Source organism: Anastrepha obliqua, chromosome 5, assembly GCF_027943255.1.
Source record: "Anastrepha obliqua isolate idAnaObli1 chromosome 5, idAnaObli1_1.0, whole genome shotgun sequence".
NCBI classification, from domain to species: domain Eukaryota; kingdom Metazoa; phylum Arthropoda; class Insecta; order Diptera; family Tephritidae; genus Anastrepha; species Anastrepha obliqua.
This window is the reverse complement of record NC_072896.1, coordinates 49,986,365-50,006,875: the sequence shown is the minus strand read 5'-3', so window position 1 is coordinate 50,006,875 and position 20,511 is coordinate 49,986,365. Positions and strand designations below refer to the sequence as shown.

Sequence of the window (20,511 nt, the reverse complement as noted above, 5' to 3'; positions counted from 1 at the left end):
AAAAATCGATTAAAATAAAGATGGATTCAGCCCAAACATAACCGTAAGTGTCAGGTCAAGATCAGCTCAAAAGCTAGAGTAAAATGTATCCTGAATCCTCATTTTGAATACTCCCTCCTGTAATCTTAGATTAAATTTATTCTCGAATCGTATTCTGTCCAAATAAGAACCGATATCTGTAAAATTATAGCTTCCTATTGATTACTTCATATTTGTAGGATACTCAAATCGTCTGTCGCCTTACTATAACCCAACTAAAATATTACGAAGTACTTATATTTCATGTAACTAAAAATACGTGCGCACCACGGTGGAGAGAATGCATACATATGTACATATTTAAATTTTGCGCAGCAGGAACAAAATATGTGGATTATATTATATGTGTAGGCGAGTGAAAACGGCATAGGTCGGACAGAGCATTTAATTTTACACTGACATGCCCTTTGATGGCGTATGCAGAGGCAATGAAGAGCAAATTCAATAGCCACACAGAGCTTCAATTGTATGTATGTGTATGCATATGCAAAGGGCGTTTGTTCTTTGTGCCAGTTGATGCCAATTCCTACTTGAGGATCTACCATAAGGCTAAACTGTTTGTTCTCCCGTTGCAGTGCCTCTAAATATGCATACTCGTATATGTATGTACACATATGTATGTATACATACACACATACATACATATATATATATATAAATTATTATATTTCAACACCAATAGTTACCCGGTAGAAAAAACTTGAGCTTCAATTCAGTAAATTTCTAGTTCAAAACTAATATTATTTCACAGAATGTGAGTATCTTCTCTATTCGTGGCAATTATTGGGTCCGTCCGTGGGACGTAAAAATTTCGATCCTTTCTTTTAATGTTCAGCATTTATTCAAGAGAACCATATATGGCAAAATGTCATCAAATGTATTAGTATAGATAAAAATATGCATAAAAGAAAGAAAGTTCGAAAGACGACTGCGCGAAATACTACAATTTAGCAGGACAAGACCATAGTTAAGAAAAGTAGGCGCGACACTTTTAAAACTTACCGAGCGATAACGCTGGAAATAAGTGAAGGATATAGCCTGAATAGGTTAGGTGACGGTGGTAGTCGGTAGTTGGTCGTATAGACAACTCACTTAGACCTTACAGGACCGTTGTGATACCTGTGAAATTAATTTATTTTCCTTCATGGAACCTTTTTTAGGCTCTTATGCAGCACATCCCCACGCCAGACAATTATATAAGGGAATATAAAGTGTTTACCTAGACAACCTACTCGGATTTTACCTAAGGCAGGACAATTGCAAAGCAAGTACTCAACTGTTTCTTCCTCTTCCTCATCTCTACAACTTCTACAATACTCATGGGAGAAAACTCCTAGCCTTAAGGAATGCCTGCCAAGTAGCCAAGGAACGGTTATACAAGCCACGACCTTCGAGATATCCTCTCTTGAAAGGCTAAGCAGGTTCTTTGTCTTTTTCTTGAATATGGGATACGAAGCAGACTTGTGCGAAGACGCCTTCATAAAAATAAATTGTGTGTGGCGTTACCCAAAATTAAAAAGGTACTGTTAAAAAAAATTCGGGACATGTTTGTCTTTTGCAAATGCCGATAGAAGTAAAGATGTTACTTTTTTATTTTATTTATTAAGCCAATGAATAAAACAGATTCCCATAAGTTAAGTGGACATATTTTAAGGTAAATAGGCAATAAAAAAAAATAAAACACAATAAAACTATTTATGATAAATATTCAAAGATTGTAATAGGTGATCTTTTGAAAATTTAGAGATTTTATTAAACTCAAATAAGGTTATATGTAGTAATAGGAGCATTGTAAACATAAACGGATTGTGAAAGAGCAACATAGAAGAATTCCGACCTACGCAGAGCTCTGGCCGGAATAATAAAGAAAACCCTCTCAAGAAGAATAGGACAGTCAACAGCACTACGATTAACAAAACTTAAAGAAAAGTAAAAAGTATGCATAGTAAACCCGTCTGACCTTAGGATCCAGCTTATCGACTATTGCGATAGCTGGAGTAGCGCGAACGAAGGTACAGTCTCGGCTCTGAATATATACACAAATATACTTTTATTAACCGAAAAAATAACAATAAAATTATTAGTTTACAGCTACCACAGTTTACGGTTCATTGCCATTATGGGGTTAGGGGTAGTCAGAATTAAAAAAAAATATGATTTTTTTCGCATTTTCTTGAAGTATATTACCTTAAAAATATTGTGTGAAAATTTGAAATGAATCCGACACTTCTTTTCACTCCTTCTTCTTAATTGGCGCGATAACCGCTTAAACGATTTTGGCCGAGTTTAACAAAGCGCCGCCAGTCTTCTCTTTCTCGTGCTAACCGGCGCCAGTTGGACACACCAAGTGATGCCAAGTCCTTCTCCACCTGATCTTTCCAATGGAAAGGAGACCTTCCTATTCCTCTGCTACCACCAGCTGGTACCGCATGGAATACTTTCAGAGCCGGAGCGTTTGTATCTATTCGGACGACATGACCCAGCCAACGTAGCCGCTGGATCTTTATTCGCTGCGCTATGTCTATGTCGTCATAAAGCTCATACAGCTCATCGTTCCTGCGATATTTGCTGTTGCCAAAGGTCCAAAAATCTTACGCAGAATCTTTCTCTCAAACACTCCAAGCGTCGCTTCATCGGATGTTGTCATCGTCCACGCTTCTGCGCCATATGTTAGGACGGGCATGGTGAGAGCCTTGTAGAGTGTTATTTCATTTAACTACTTTTCGAGTTATTTAACAATTAACAAAGGGCGCTCGGGCGCTTCGGAGCTCGATAGCAAAACTTTAAATGCGTTTTTCTCAAAACTATGTTTTTTGAACTGGTGATCACTGTAACTTAAAAACCGCTTCGTAGATTTCAATAAAATTTGCACTGCTTTTGAAAAACATAAAAAACTCGAGCTTGATCAAAGGACTTTTTTTTTAATTTCGATTTTTTTTTAACAATTAATTGTCGTTCCTGAAAATCTGAAAAATATTTCCTGAGGCCGCTATATTACTAATTTAAAAAAAAAGGTTCGATCAGGCACAAGATTATCTATTAATAAAACTAATTTCTCTTGTCCGATTGATTTTAGATGAATCTCCAAGGACTTGTGATGATCACCGCAAAGGAATTCTGGAGAAACGGGCTCCACACCAACAGCGATAACTTTTACAATTATTAGATAATGTTATTTTTATTTATTTATTTTTTTAATTTTGCTAAAATTAAGTCGAAAGATGGTGTATTAATGCTATGTTTTTATTTTTGTAGAGTAAAGCCATTGACTAGCAAAAAAAATTATTGAAAATCATTATTTTTTCGGGCCTCTGACTACCCCTAAGCCTTTATATAATTTTTTAATTTGCTTTAAATATCTTGCTAGATTTCTCAATTTTTAAGAAATATTATAACTTCATCTTTGAGTTTGTTAAAGATTAACTTTTATATTTTAGTTAGATGTAAATTTGCAATTGAATTATGTATATATTTTTATTATTTTTTAGTTTTAGTAGTCAGTCTAAATTATGATTTCTTTGCTTCTTAAAAAAATAACTAAATAAACTATAAAAAAAAGCCTGCAGCCGATTACAGGTAACACTGTGCATGACATCACCGTATAAACTTGCTGCTCATATAGATTAGAGCAGAAACACGTCCTAGTAATTGTTCGAAACTCACTTGAAGCGACCCATTTCGTTACTCTCTGCTGGGTTGCATTTAAAAAAAGTATGTATAAGAGAATATTAACATACATAAATACATACGAGTACGTACACACACATACATTTATATGTAGTTGTAAATAGTTTGTTAAGCGTATTACAAAATTCAGCTGCTACCGGCAAGTTTACTATTGAGGAAGTCCTTGATAACGACTTTGTCATTACGTAGTCAGGTCAAGTTCAACCAAGCACACGCTGAGCACTGCGAAGGTGAATGTGAACTTTTATCGAAGGATCCTAAGCAAGTCTTGTCAATATTTCAGAGTGAAAAACACACGCCGATAACTTGATAAATAGCGTAATTTAAAAAAGGATTTGAAAATTCTACACCAAGTGAAGGAATGACAAGGTTCACAATGCAGAGCTCTGGCATAAAGGTCAAGAAAAGATTTGAACTTCACTAGCTTATTTACCACGGCGAATATGCAACTCTGAGCATTTGTTCACATCTCACTTTCTTTTCGTTGTGCGAAATTCGTATTTAAATTGTAATGATGGAACTGGAAGCGGATTAAAAAAGAAAAAGTGGAAAGGCACTGATGAAGCGATCAGGAGGGCACAATTTTTCAATGCATAAAGCAAAAATAAAATGCACATTTTTTTACTTTTTTTACTTTTTATGATTGACAAAATCAGGTGTTTCGTAAGTTCTTTGACAAAGCTGCCATATTTTGTCATTGTCTGTCATTGTCAGGAATGTTTTTTAATTATTATAATCTGGTAGATAATTTCATAATATTTATGTTTTGAATATGATACCCGGTGTATGTCCGCCGCGCCTACGTGCATCATGGTCCATTCGGTTAGTCCAATTTTTGACTACTTCTTCCAATAAATCTGGCCGCATGAAGTGACTTGAATATTGCAATAAGTTGATTGTTAAGCGCGCTATATGGCAAGTTGCCTGTTTTCGATGTTTTGCTGATTAATTTTTGGAAACAAGAATTCAGTCAGCATGGCTCAATAGCGCTCGCCATGCACTGTAACGGCAGCTTCTTCTTCATTTCAAAAGAAATAAGGACCAATGATGGCGCCAGTGCTCTATCAACTTCTCGAACAGATTTGATTTTTTCAAAGTAAACTTACACAATTTGGAGGCGTTCTTCTGGCGTTTAACGATTCATGAAGACTTGCCGAACCTTATATATGTATATATATATAATTGGCGCGTACACCTTTTTTGGGTGTTTGGCCGAGCTCCTCCTCCTATTTGTGGTGTGCGTCTTGATGTTGTTCCACAAATGGAGGGACCTACAGTTTCAAGCCGACTTCGAACGGCAAATATTTTTTATGATTAGCATTTTCATGGCAGAAATACACTCGGAGGTTTGCCATTGCCTGCCGAGGGGCGACCGGTATTAGAAAATGTTTTTATTAATTTTGGTTTCACCGAGACTCGAACCAACGTTCTATCTGTGAATTCCGAATGGTAATCACGCACAAAACCATTCGGCTACGGCGGCCACCTTGCTGAACCTTACTGAACAGAAATATCAACACAATTTGCTCAGTTTTCTCAGCTCTCAGTTATCGATATCGATAGTTCTCATGCAGCTAAAAAACACCCGACACTACCTGTTTACTTACTCGTAGACCAATTGCGGCACAATTCTCAGACTTTATTCAAAAAGTTAAAAAATTTGTTTTGGAAGCTGCACAAATGTAAAATTGCAAAACTGGCAAGATGGTTGTTAGATGGTTGTCTAGAATTCATAATTTCAGCAGTATCAGCGCACTCGAAAATTGAACTCGAGGTATTCTCCTTTGTATGAGAATACGCCCAATCGCAAGAGTTTTGACTGTCTTACACAAGTTTAGCTTCGAAACACATAAGCCGCTAGTCTTTTTTTCCAAAAACTAAATGAAGCACAAAGAAAAAATTATACTGAATATGAAAAAGATCTAGAAAAATCATTATTTTTAATTTATGTATCGGAAACCAATAGATGTGCCAAGCAATAAGGTACGGTTTGAGCGAATCAATGGTAGTACACTTTGCACTAGGAAAATTATTTACTTGGTAGAAAAACACTTGTGAATTATGGAAAGTAAAAACATAGGAAGCTATGAAAAGCAGAATGGAAGAAGTTGGCAATGAAAAGTAAAAAGCGTCTGATAAATTAATATTCCTAAATACACCGGGGATTATTAAAGTTTCGGTGATTGCAAGAAGAGTGCGTGCCGGTAGCTAAGTGAAATGCAGAATAATGTAGCCACCGGCGATTCTTTACATATCGAGAATGGAAGTTTCGATATATAAATAATTTTTTTTGAAAAATCGGCGAAATGTGAGCATATGCCCAATCGCAAGAGCTTTGGCTCTTCTACGCAAGTGTGGCTTCGAAAAACATATTCAACTAATAAGTATTTTTCCAAAAACAAAAGAAGCACAAGGAAAAAAGAGGAGTTTATTAAATGTGGTGTCGGTAGACCAGCTGATTTTGTTTTTTTTTTTCTTTCGCCGCATACATAGAGATTTCTGCATAAAATGAAATGGCGAAAAGCTGTTCCATTCCCACCATCCTGGAATGCTTCTAGCACCAACTTCATTCATGTTGGCTGTGCAAGCTAGTGCGTTCTTTTCTTTTCTACTTTCTCTTGCCGCACACAGCAGTAGTTAAACCAATTCTCTACTACGGTATTGCAATATGCCCTTTAAGTAAGTGGTCAAACACAGACTATGGCCACGGTAAAATCAGGGATGGCACGTTGGGACTTCCCGGACAGGTGGACTATACAGTCCCGCCTCTACTTGCCATTACAATAGTTCACAACTATCTTACTCTCGAGGGAAGAGAGGGAACGAGACGAGGAAAAACAGGGCGAGTTCGTTCATGCATACACAGATAGCTCAAAGCTCAAGGGCAGGGTGGGCGGAGGTGTATATTCCAGGCATCTCCTTCAGTTTTGGGCTTCCCGACTACTATAGTGCCTTTCAGGTTGAACAGATGGCAATAATGAAAGCCGTGACACTGGTACAGGGTGATGCGATATCTGGAGATGATATCTCCGTTTTCACTGATAGCCAGGCGGCGATAAAATCTCTCACAAAGCAGCCGCCAACCTCCAAGGTCGCCATGAAATCCCGCACATCTCTTAACAAGATGGCTGAGTCATTTCACCTAATGATAACATGGGTTCCTGGCCATTGTGATATTGAGAGGAACTGCAGATCCGATGAACTGGCGAATATCGGCACCAATTCGGACGAGGGTATCGAACGACTGTCTGGCTTGGATGTCAACAACCTAATAAGGTTCTTAAACTGCACAGACTGGATATAGTCATGTCGTAAATAACTGATAAACGAATTGGTAACGAGGATGTGGCAACAAAATGGTGGGGAAGCGCTAGTTGGATTCTGTATGAATCACCACTCAAACCAACCAATCAACATTGACAATGATTTAGGTATACCCTTGCAAACATGTAAACTACTTATCCGCGAAGATATTGTAAGAGCAGCGAATGAAAGGTGGCGTGATGAAGCCAGTTGCAAAATCGCCCGACAACTGTGGCCGGCTGTCAATGCTAAACGCACGGAACTTCTACTAAGATGAGATAAGCACAGTCTTAGCACACTGATTTCAGTTATAACGGGGCATTGCTTAATCGGTAGGCACGCCCAGAGAATGAGCATGACTTCTGCAGAAGTTGTCTAGACGAGGAAGAGACAATTCTGTGCTTTCTGCGTCATTGTCCTGCTCTATCCAGGCGCAGATTTACCATTCTAGGCGGGCAATCCTTTAATGAATTGGAAGATCTCAGCTCTGTCGGAATCAAGGAGCTTATAAAATTTTTGAAAAGTACACACTGGTTTTAGTAGAGATAAGGACAAGTTTCCCATGCGTCATCACAATGGGATATGAGCCTGAGTGTGTCTCACAATGGACAACCGCTTCAACCTAACCTAACCTTCTCTTGTCGTGACGTTTCTAAAGTGTAAAACGTTGTTGTTCGTCTAATAAAAAATTAACACAATTAGAAAATATGAGAACCTCATACTACAACACGCAAGATATTCTAAGATGACAATTAAAAAATTACATCTCCCATTGCTCCCATAGTGACTACCTATTTAGTTTGATAAAAATCAATCAATACACAACTTAGTAACAATTTATCATTAGTTACCTAACGCGAATGTAAGTATGTATATATATATATACATACATATGTTATAACTATCTATATGATCAATACTCCATCGCTTGCTAGCGTTTGCTGTGACCCAGTTTACTACCAGCCAAGCCGAGTTGAAAGAAAGTGAATTGTGGTCACCTACATATCTACTTTAATTACTTATGTAATACGCATAACACGAAAACAGTAAAAATCTACTTATATACATACACCCATAGATACAACTCTTTTCAGTTGCGGGCGTTATAATAAAAACAATACGGACGTCTGTTCGCCATAAGTTTTCAATTTATAAGCGGTGTGCGCATATTTCATCCATAAGTAATATAAGTTCACTCAATTTAATTCAATTCAATTGACTGTCGATACCGGAAAAATAGTACAATACGGCACAATCAAATTCTTATACCCAGCAGAGAAATGCATTACTACCAGACGAGTGCGTTTTTAGTGATCTTAGAACACTGACTTGTTCGCATTACCCTACTTTTCCAACAAACAACTGAATAGAGCCTTAAAAGGTATTCTACGAATTTTCAATTGTTCCCCGCTGCACCCCTTTTCCGATAATTTTAAGCCAGCATTAAATTCAACGAATTATGTTTATGAGACAAAAAAAGTGGTAGGGTGTCAAGCTAAATTTTTTTGAAAAGACAACCCCATTTTCAATTTAAAATTTCTCTATTTTTAAGTTATGTTTTGTCCTACTTACTGATTGTACATCCTGTTCGTTGACTTTAAGAAGGCATTCGACACAATCAAACGAGACGCAATGTGGCTGGCGTTGAGTACAAAAGGAGTTCTCGCTAAGATAATCGGTCCCACCAGAGCCCTTTATGAAAGCGCTCTGGCAGTGCTACACAATGGCAACATCAGAGACCCATTCCCCACCAACGCAGACGTAAGGCAAGGTTGTCCCTTGTCGCCCCTTCTCTTGGCCATCGTCATGAGCCTACATAAAAGAGGCATCGTATGGACGTCGTTGACATCTGCGTTCTCTCTCACAAACTCACTGGCATGCAAGCGAAGGCGGACAAGCTAGTCACGCTGGCACGCACTGTCGGACTGGAACGAGGTCAACATCGCCAAGAATATTGGTTGACGGTTGCCCGGTAGATTATATCGGAAGCTTCAGCTACCTCGGCTGCACTATCAGGGCAGATGGCGGAACAGATGAAGATGTCCACTGCAGGGTAAACAAAGCAAGAGCGGCGTTTGGGCGAATGCAAGTTCGCAAATCTCCCGGCGCTCTAATTTGCGAATATTCAGTTCAGGTGTGGAGGTAGTATTGTTGTACAGAAGTGTCACCATCAGAGGACACAATCTTTCGACAACAAATGCCTCTGCATCATCTGTAGAATAATCTAACACTATCAGCAGCAACGCGCTATGGAAATTAACGAGTGAGAAACCCATCCTATGGCAAATCAAATGCAGAAAATTGCGATGGATAGGTCACACATTGAGAAAACGAGAATGAAGGAGGAGAACAGAGGTCACGGTCGGCTAACAGAGGGTCGCGGTCAGCCAAAGAATACTTGTGATGAGCTACCAGATACCGACATCGCATGGGACGGCGCAAAAACAAAAGCTCAGAACTGTGTACGACGGAAGAGTCACGTCGAGGTCCTATGCCCCCGAGCAGAGTGAAGAAGGAAAAAAAACCTAGCCGATAACTCCTAACTTTAAAGTGCTCTTCAACATTATTCGTTTTCTCAACTGACTGGCAATGGTAACTACGGGAAGGTTAGGGTAAAAAGTACTATTTTATTGAATTTATTTCTATTTTATTTGATTTATATTTTATTTTATTTGTTTCATTTTATTTACTACTTTTACTCATAAGGTATCAAATAATATTTATTGAACATTTTTTTAACGTGACTAATTTCCCAGCGGCACTATTATACTCCTCAAATTCTATTTAAAAATGCTTATTTTGAAAACTCTCTCACGAAACTGAACAGAACACGAAAAAAGATTGCTGGCGTATATTATCGCCTTTGCCACTATCGTGGCTATATTGAATGCATACGGCTGGGTACACTAATAATTAAGTTTTCCTTTTTTCTTTGGCTCGTGCCACACGCCTAACCAACCAGTCTAGTCGACCAGTCGTGCAGCTTTGTAATTTCCTATTGTGGTCCACCGTTCGCCAGAGCTGTCACAGTCTAAATAAATTATCTGCATAAATATTGTCTTGTGTAATTCCAAGCGTATTTGTACGCCCACGCATCTGTAAAGATATTTGCATAGACAAGCACATACACTGCTGGTCAACTGAAAAGGTTCAACGCCAATAGTTCCTTTTTTTTTTGGGTTGAAAAGTGGAACATTTTTTAATGGCCGAGACACATGGCTCAGAGCAATCCTTCATGGTGGGCGTGACGCGCATCGCAATTTTTATCAGAAGCAAGTAAATGATGATCTTTCTCAAAAGTTCGATGTGGCGTAAAATTAATCAAATTAATTCATTTTTTACTAATAAATGAAAATTGTTCGATGTGGCGTAAAATTTATCAAATTAATTCATTTTTTACTAATAAATGAAAATTGTTTTAACTGATAGCAACCTTTATATTACGCGCCTTTACGCGCTCCATTGCTTCTCTGTTTATATAATATTTTTTCTGGTCAAAAAAGTCTTAAAATGTTTATAAAAACATTAAAAATATTAACCAATCGAAAAATCCGTTTTGAAAAATGTTTTTTTTTTAGAAAAACGCAAGAAAATATAACATTTCTGCTGCGCTCTCCTACAGCGCTGTCCTCAAATCGTTATAAATTCTCTAATTATTTACATAGATATTTTTATCGGAAACATCTCAATAATATGGACTTTTGAAAATTTCAGAGGTCTTATCCCTTAATACAACGAAAATATCTACAAGCAAAATACATCGAGTTAAGTTAAAATGTTGCAAAGAATTTTGGCTTCTTAAAGCGGCACGGCATTGCGGCCACCGTAGCCGAATGGGTTGGTGCGTGACTACCATTCGGAATTCACAGAGAGAACGTAGGTTCGAATCTCGGTGAAATACCAAAATTAAGAAAAACATTTTTCTAATAGCGGTTGGCAAACCTCCGAGTGTATTTCTGCCATGAAAAAGCTCCTCATAAAAATATCTGCTCTTCGGAGTCGGCTTGAAACTGTAGGTCCCTCCATTTGTGGAACAACATCAAGACGCACACCACAAATATGAGGAGGAGCTCGGCCAAACACCCAAAAAAGGTGTACGCGCCTTATATACATATATATATATATATATAAAGTGTCACTTTATCAAAGCTGTTAGAAATTCTCATTTGTACTGAAAAAATAAAAAAGCATAACAAAACAATTATGGCGAATGAACGCTATTATTAATGTTGTGTGTTTTGTCTGAGCTTCTCCTCCTATTTAACGGGCGCGTCTTTATGTTGTTCTAGAAATGAAGGTATCTACAGTTTTTAGCCGCCTCCGATGAGAAAATGGTTTTTGTAAGCAGTTTTTTTAAAGCAATAATATTATATAAACGGAGGTTTGTCTCTACCTGCCGAGGGGCGATCGCTATTAGAAGAAGCTTCTTCTATTATTTAGCTACGGCGCGCTGTGGCGTCCGAAAAAAATCAACTTAAGTCCCAGCTAGTTTAGACTGAGTTACTATAATTTAACTTATCTAATTTTTTTATACAACCTGCTTTAGGAAACGCAAGCGGAAACTTAAAAACCTGTAGATTCTAAGTTATTAATTTACAGCCGTTGAAAAATACTTAAGAACGAAGCGTTGATAACCATATGTTCGCATATTCTATCGAGTACGGTGTCGTAACGGTACTTTTTGTGCTTGAATAGATTTGCTATGCAGTTCATTTATCTATTTCTCTTGAAGGGTTCGCATTAATTTTATGCTTTCTAGTAGGACCACTAATATTTTTTTGTGAGAAATATATTTAAGAACGCCTCGGCCTTCATCCAAAATTTTGTGAATTTTTTTTTGCTTTAAATTGGAACTAGTAAATAAGTAAAAAACAAGGTATCTGAAATGGTCCTAGAGTATTGGACTTTAATTGAAACAATTCAATATCAGAACGGCAAAATATCGGATTATCCTACAGTGCTAATTCAATGCAAACGTTTCAAAAACGATGGCTTTCAAGCTGTGAAATATTTTTCTGAGTTTAAAACAGCAGAAAACGTTCCCAGAAAAAAGGAAGCGCGAAAGACTACTAGCCGGATTTATAGGATGATCGTTAGATTGTCGAAAAGGAGTCCCAGAAAGAATGCTGCTGACATCCAACTCGAAGTTTTTGTTCACCTAGAAAAGCCAATAACGAAAAGAATATTTGCGCTTCGATTGGCAAAAACAGGGCTTCACGGTCGATTGGTACGGTGGCGAGAGCACAATAGCGTTATATTTTAGGGGTTAGGTGGGTTACAGAGGTTCAAAAAAAGGGTATTTTTACTATTTTGTTTTTAATATATACAATCATATATTTTATTTAAACAATTCAGCATATCAAAGATACATATTTAAACAGTATTTTGTGAAATTTTTATTTAAAAATTCCGAAAACTCAGCCGTTGGTACCTCATCTCCCTTAACGTCTCACAAAAAAATGCTCTTGCCGTGGACAGCATAACTCATTATTGGTTCATTTAAAATCAAAAAACCAAAAATATTTCGTTAGTACATGGATAAATCTCGTCACTGGACGAAGGGGAAAAAAATAAAATTTAATTTGAATTTTTGACAGACTTTGAACAAAAAAACACATTTTTTGGTCAAATTTTCGTCATGTGTTGGCTCGAAAAAATTAGTTGTAATAAAAATAAAAAAAAATCCTTCGTTCACTAACTTGATAATGTTATTCCAAAGATGTGTGCAAAATTTGAACAAAATCGCTTCATAACTTTTCGAGAAATCGTGTCCACCGACTTAAAAAATCGAGTTTTGAGATAAACGCGTATACCTGCGAAACGCTGCACTGACATGGCCTGATGGGCGGAACTTCTGAAGGGTCTATCTCGTAGAATTTTACTCGGATCAATTTGAAATTTTAGGAGAATATTTTAAACATATTATACTATTTAATAAGACAAAAAAAAAAAAAATCGATTTTTTGAAATTTTCAAACCCACCTAACCCCTTTAGTCAGCGATGAAACAAAAATAAATAGAGTTGCGGTGGCCAAAACGTGAAGCAATCGATGCCAAGTTCAGTTCACTCAGTATAAAGGGAGGAGGCTTAATAATGGTATGGGGCTAATTTTCGTGGAACGGTCAATGCGTCGTATTAAAGGTAATATGGATGCAGTCAAGATACTTTAAAGTGTAATACTACCTTATCCGGAAAATAATTTGCCGGTGATTTGGAAATTTCAACAAGATAATGGTTCGAAGCCAATGCTCGTGTGGCAGAAAAGTTTTTTCAAGACAATTTGCTCACTATTCTGGAGTGGGCATCTTCGAGTGCCGACTCGTCTTTGGAATGATGTCCAAATTGCTCTCAGTACGCAGAATATCAGAAATTTGAATCAGTTATTTGAAACGGCAAAGGCAGCATGGGAATCCATTCCTGTGTTACGTTGCAGAGACTTAAAAATATCAATTCAAAATGTGCAGCGGTAGTAAGGAAAAACGATTTTCAAAAAAATATTATATTAGTGTATACTTTCCCCTTGCGGCTACGTTTTTTTAGGATTTGATTGTTATTTTGCTTCGATCTTAAGTATTTTTCTCACAGCAATTTTGTATTGTGTTAACTTTTGTGCATGAAGTAAAAAAATAATATCTTTTTCTTAGAAAAAATACAAATACAGATACAGATATAAATTTATAAAATATAACCTTATATGCAAAACATTTAAGTGATCTTATTGCAAAAAAGGTTCTATGGAGATAACTGTGTATTGTTCTTAAGTATTTTTCAATGTCTGTGCGTTGTTATTGCAAATTCACAGCGGTGAGAGAGTTAGTTTTATAGTCCAAAAAGCAGGTACTAAAAGCTAATTTTGCAAACGAATTTATTTGCTGTGGCATAATAGTCGACTAGCTGGCAAACAGTTGGATATAAAATAAAATGTCCACAAATATGTAAATATTTTAAGTAATCGTTCCAAAACAATACACTTAATTAACAAAAGCTATGAGAGCGAATTAATGCTATACTTGAAAGTTTTCAATTTTATGTTATTGAGCATTTTCTGCTGACTGAAAAATTGAATTCCTCTTAAAATGTAAAAAACAGTATCAATGAGATCAATAAATGAGTAACAATGGTGATTGGACAATTTACGCTGACATGTTTTGTCAACTATAGACTGATGTATGCGTACGTAAGCAATAATTTTACTCTTATGCGACGCGATTTATTACTCAGTTTTTCTGTCGTGCATTCTGTAGAAATCAATTAAGCAACAGTGTATAGGTGCACGCACACATATTGTACGAAAATAACTGTAAGCAATTCATGCTCGGGTTATTTCCCCAGCGCAAATTTGCAGTGTCTGACAGTGCACAGATGTATAAATATATGTACGAGTATGTATGTATATGTTGTATGCTACGAACAACTTTGCAAGATTTAGTTTAGTTTATGTGGTTCCTCACTAATATTTTAGTGCACTTTTTCTAAAATCTCTGATGGCTCCACCACAATTGGAGGGAGCATGCAATCGCTCGGCACTTACTTCGAATAGAAATTTGTAAAAAAAAAACCTATATTGTATTGCCATAAAATAACAATTTCTTCGAAGGGTACTAAAGGGTTTTCCAATAACAAGTGTTATCTGTCGCTATCGAGAGATGATTAACGATTTTTTATGGCCAGAATTGGATGGTATTGATTTGGACAACGTTTATTTTCAACAAGACGGCGCTACGTACCACACAAGCAACGAAACCATTGATCTTTTACGGGAAAAGTTTCCGGACCGTGTTATCTCTCGAAGAGGTGATCACAGTTGGCCACCGAGATCTTGTGATTTAACACCTTGTGACTTTTTTCTTTGGGCCCACGTGAAAGGGAAGGTCTACGCCAACAGCCCAGGATCGATTCAAGACCTCAAAGATTGAATTCGTAAGGCTATCGAGGGCATAGGCCACTTTGCAATTCGGTTATGGAAAATTTCATGAAAAGGATATTGTCCTGTAAGCGTGGTCATGGTGGTTGCCTGATGTTATTTTCCACTATTAACGGCAGACCTTCCTCTTTATAATGAAATAACATTCGATCATTTATATTATAATAAAAAATAGCATTTTTCTTTGAATATCAAAATAACACCTCTTATTGAAAAATGATATGAGATAAAATAAAATAAAATAAAATTAAAATAAAATAAAATAAAATAAAATAAAATAAAATAAAATAAAATAAAATAAAATAAAATAAAATAAAATAAAATAAAATAAAATAAAATAAAATAAAATAAAATAAAATAAAATAAAATAAAATAAAATAAAATAAAATAAGATAAAATAAAATAAATTAAAATAAAATAAAATAAATAAAATCAAAAGATTCGTTTTTTCCAAATGTTTTAATGTCATAGACAGAAGTCCGAAGTAAGCAAAAATATTAATAAGATCACCAATCATACAATTTAAATTACACTGTGCACGTTCAAAATTTGGACGAAGGTTTTGATAGGTGGTCTCAATTGGACGTTTGTGAATTATGGCGTTGCCACCTGAATTTTATTTCAAAAATAGCAATTTGTCACACACTTCAGTTGTCTATTAAAATATACGTATGTAGATATAAAATGAAAGACGTTTAAACAAAATTTAATAAAAAAACAGATTTTAGCGGGTACCACTTATCTTTTGGAAATTAAGAAATTGATTATATACATATTCATATATTAACAGTAAGCAAATATATAGAATTCATTCATCAATGTAAAAGTAAAAAGATAGTAATAAAAATTGTAAAAAGGCAACTTTAATTCAATAATATTTTTAAAGGCGTTGCCATTTGAAATTGAAATTTGAAAAGGTCAAGCCAAGGAGCACCAGGAGATCTGGTGGCTCCTAAAACGCTCAGGCTAAACAGCCCATTATCTTTAGAGCTCTGAAAAGAGGGTAGATAGTCAAGGAGGGAAGGAGAAAAGTATCAGAGAAAAAGATAGGAAAGAATAGAGACAGAGATAGAGATAGTTAGTCCTGTGCGAATTTTCCAGATTCTTTGGCAAATTTGTAAATACCTTTCAGTTTTAGAGAACGAATATTACTCATTTTCACGACATCAGAACTCAAAACTCGTAGCCGTGCTCTAGCAAAGGCAGAATACTCACAAAGAAAGTGATCAGTGCTATCCGCCTCCTCCAAGCACGACAGACATATTGGGCCCTCAATGATTCCAATGGTGGTCATATCCTGACCCCATGTGGTGTGCCCTGTAATAATACCGACCATCAACCGAATGTCTTTCCTTCCAAGTTTTAGTAGAAAGTTTGACAATTTTCTGTTCGGACTTGTCACAAAAGACTTTGCAGTTTGGCAGCGTTCTAGACCGGACCATCACTCTTTATATAGATTGCAAACATAATCGCTGATCCAATTCATGATTCCTGCGGAACTGATTGCGATTATTGGCTCTGGCCCTTGTGGGGGAACCGCTGATCCACGGTTGGCCAATTCATCGGCAATTTCGTTTCCTTGTACACCAGAGTGTCTTGGAACCCATGTAAGTACAAGCGTGTTTGTCTTGCAACAGAATTAAGCTTTTTCTTACATTCCTGAACAATCTTTGAGGTTTGCTTCGCGTTCTATAGAGCCTTCCGTGCAGCCTGCTTTCAGGATGGCAAAAACTTCCGTTTGGAAAACAGTTGCCATTTCCCCCATAGCATAGTGATACTTATTACTATCGTTTACCATCCGGCTCCAGACCCTATTTCATTCTTGGACCCATCGGTAAAGAAAATATCCGTCAAACATCCCTGCATCCATTCTGGATTGCTCCATTGCTCTAACAACAAATTTTCTTCCAAATGAGACTGTGCGTATCGGTCGTCTTTAGTTGGCAAAAACAGTGGATACAGCTCAGATAGCAACTTAAAGATTTCTTTGTGTCCGTTGCCATTTAGTTTAAAAAAAAAATGAAATTAATAAAATAATTTAGAGGTTGGGAAATGGGTATCAAACAAATGTTTTCAAATGAATCAACAAAGTATTAATTAAAATTATTTATGTTTGGTGGTGCCACCTCAATGATAAGCCACAAATTCTAATATTTAATTATTTAATATTTTTTGAATGGCGTTGCCACCTATTTTTAATTCAAAAGGTATTGCAATGTATTAAAATAAAATAATGCATACCATATGATCAAAAAGTACCGGGATTGTTTAAATAAAACAAAACAGAGTTAAATTTCAGACAAATTTATTTTATCTCCGTCAAAATATGACCCGTTTGAAGCAACACGCATGTGCCAACGTTTAACCAACTCCTCCATGCACCCCTGGTAGGCCGACGAAGGGAGGGCCTTCGGCTCCTTCGTCGCATTCCCTTTGATCTCCTCTATCGACTGAAATCTTCTTCCACAAAGTGGTAACTTCAACTTGGGAAACAAAAAGAAGTCACCCGGGACCATATCAGGTGAATACGGTGCTTGCACGATGGTATTTACTTGGTGTTTGGTCAAATAATCCAGTAGAATTTGGGCTCGGTGCGATGGCGCGTTATCATTATGCAAAACCCAAAAATTGTTTGCCCAAATTTCCGGCCGCTTGCGACGTACAGCACCTCTCAAAGGCTTCAAAAGTCGTATCAACGTAAGAAAAAAATAAGGACCGGTTCCCACGTGCGCGGTTCGTTTAAATTAAACATTCCCAGTACTTCTTGACCACAGGGTATATTAAAATACAAAAATATCAGTTAAAATCAGAAATGTTCGCCTTTCCTTTTCAAAAATTTATAATTATTATTATTTTTATTAACCATAAATAAAATTGCAGTGTATTCTCTCTTAAGCAAGCACCTAAGAGACTGAAAAATTTGTCCGCTTTAAAAAAAAAGTGTAAAAAAAGTAAATAATAATAATTCTTAAGAGTTTGTGATATGTACCTACTGAAAAAATTGTCCGCTTATGGGAGGTGTCCGCTTACGGGAGGTGCCTGTTAGGAACGAGTATACTGTATAGATAATATTAAGCACTATTTGCTGTATTTTATAAATGTTGAATGTATTAAATTTTTTTTATACACACACATATATTTCTTTGTGTTTCAATCGAGTGAATCGAGTGATTTTTGTGTGTGCAGTTGTTGTACCAAAATCACTGGAAATAGGGTTCCAACTCGTTTCCCATCTCCCTATTCCCCAAACTTGGCTCTTCTATCTTCGTTCCACAATTTCAAGAAATGGCTGGTGGGAAAAAGATTTTATTCAAACCAGGAGGTGATTGCAGAAACGAATGGCTATTTTTCAGAATTGGACAAATCCTGTTACTCAGAAGGGATCAACAAACTAGAACAGCATTGGACGAGGTGTATAAGTCTAAAAGCAAACTATGTCAAAAAATAAAACAGATTTACCCAAACAATCAAGTAGTTTTTTTTTGAGCGGACATTTCAAACGACCCTCGTAAACAACGTTCACAAGCTAGCACTATATAAAGGCTTTCGATAGTTTTTCTGCTTAAAAAAGTAGGTGATTCCCAAATATTGGCGATGTGAGCCAATTTTAAGCATTAAGTAAATTTTTGTATTTGTTTTTTTTTTTTTTGTAAACGGACATACTTACGTGTGTAAGTGTGTGCATACTTATTTATTTGGTACAAATATATGATACTGAAATTTCATATTTAGAGATATTTTTCCAAATTTACTGTACTAATAAGTCTAATGATATTTCAATGCTCAAGCATACATTTTGCACAGCCAATAAATTCATTTAGTTGTTTACTCGTCCACTTAGTGTCACTTAAATCTTTCCATTTACTCGGAAGGAATTCTAGGAATGAGTTTCTAAAAATATATCAATTACCTGCAGAAACCAAATATGTCTACAATACGTTCATATGTGTTCGGGTGCTCCTCTGTAAAAAAGAAGAAAAATATGTTATTGGAAATTCAAACCAAAAAAATGTGTTATGATATCTTTGATGTGACATGACACATCGTTCTAAATTTTCATAACACGTTTATGCATGATTTTTCAAAGTAGCTGTTTTTCATCATTTAATAAAACTGCTATATTTTTATACTCAAGAAACATTTTTTAACACCAAGATTTTTTTTTTTTTTGAGATTACAGAAATGTAGCATTCGTTCTTCCTGAAGCCTCAAATGCCGTGCTATGTCCTATCAAGCGTACTTTGCGAAAGGCTTAACATGTTATGCACAGACATATGTAGGTCTCAACGAATGGATAGAGAACGTGCTTAAAACTAGAATAATCATCGGTGTGGTAGGCAGCACGGTAAAACGCTTTGTCAACAGGGGAACCCCTCAGGGAGGGGGATAATACCCCTTTGCTGTGGTTATTAGTTGTCAACAATATCCTTACCAAATTCAACCGGAAGGGAATTAAAGTAGTGGCGTACGCGGATGACATAGAGCTTATGGTTTCGGGAATGATTCCAACCATAATCAGTGCGATTATGGAAGGAGCTCTTGGATTACTCAGCAATTTGGCCACAGACAGTGGTTTAAGTGTAAACCCCAACAAAACTGAACTGATGATATTTACTAAGAAAACCAAGATACCAAACTTAAATCCCCCAAAATTAAACGGCGTTAATCTTACGGTAACCCAACAGGCAAAATGCCTAGGAGGTGTTATCTTAGATCCCAAACTCAGCTGGAGGTCCAGCATAGAGTACAGGGTAAAGAAAGCGAATATAACACTTTGCACGCGTAAGAAAATGTTGGGTAAAAAATGGGGTCTCCAACCAAAACTATCCAATTGGTCCTACATACCCATTGTAAGGCCAATAGTAACAAATGCCGTACTAGTGGCCCCTAATAGAAAAGGAATACAACCAAACCAAGCTGAACAAGATACAAAGAACAGCGTGTATCTTAACTACAGGAGCGCTTAGCACCAGTCTTACTAAAGAGCTCAATGTACCAACTCATCTATTACCATGAGACTTACATATAAAAACAATCGTTACTTGCAGCCCGTTGAGACTCAGAGACATAGGAAGCTGGACAACAAGGTCGTACGGTCACAGGAAGATCCTCCTACAGGGACCCTCGCTACTCAAAAACAGATCAGACTACATTGTCCCAGGCCTTAACTTCAAGAAAGACTTTACGGTACGTTTTCCACCGAGAGTCGAATGGGGCAAAGGGAAGGTGATTGGAAGATACGGTACTGAAATCTAATTCGACTTCCTGACTAGCGTGTTCCAGGCAGAACTATTAGCGATCAGAGAAGCATGCAAATCACTAAAACTTTACAAGGGGAAGTTGGTGCAAGGGTAGCTATCTTTTCAGACAGCCAAGCAGCTATCAAGGCCCTAGACTCCAATTCCATCTCATCCAAGCTAGTCTCAGTACAGTACAGTACAGAGAGGAACTAGAATTGCTTAGTCATTGGCTTGAAATTACTCTGATATGGGTTCTGGGTCATAGGAACATACGGGGTAATGAGACAGCGAATGAGCTAGCAAGAAAAGGTTCGACA

At 36.7% G+C, this 20,511-nt stretch overlaps 1 protein-coding gene across 1 annotated transcript in view; it reads right to left on the bottom strand.

Moving 5' to 3' along the window:
* Positions 1-18,918, bottom strand: part of LOC129247621 (solute carrier organic anion transporter family member 74D) — a 51,944-nt gene extending 33,026 nt beyond the window's left edge. The window contains exon 1 of the mRNA XM_054886807.1: positions 18,865-18,918. The gene's annotated coding sequence lies outside the window, so the exon portion shown is untranslated. The remainder of the gene's footprint in view (positions 1-18,864) is intronic.
* Positions 18,919-20,511: the final 1,593 nt, after the last annotated feature.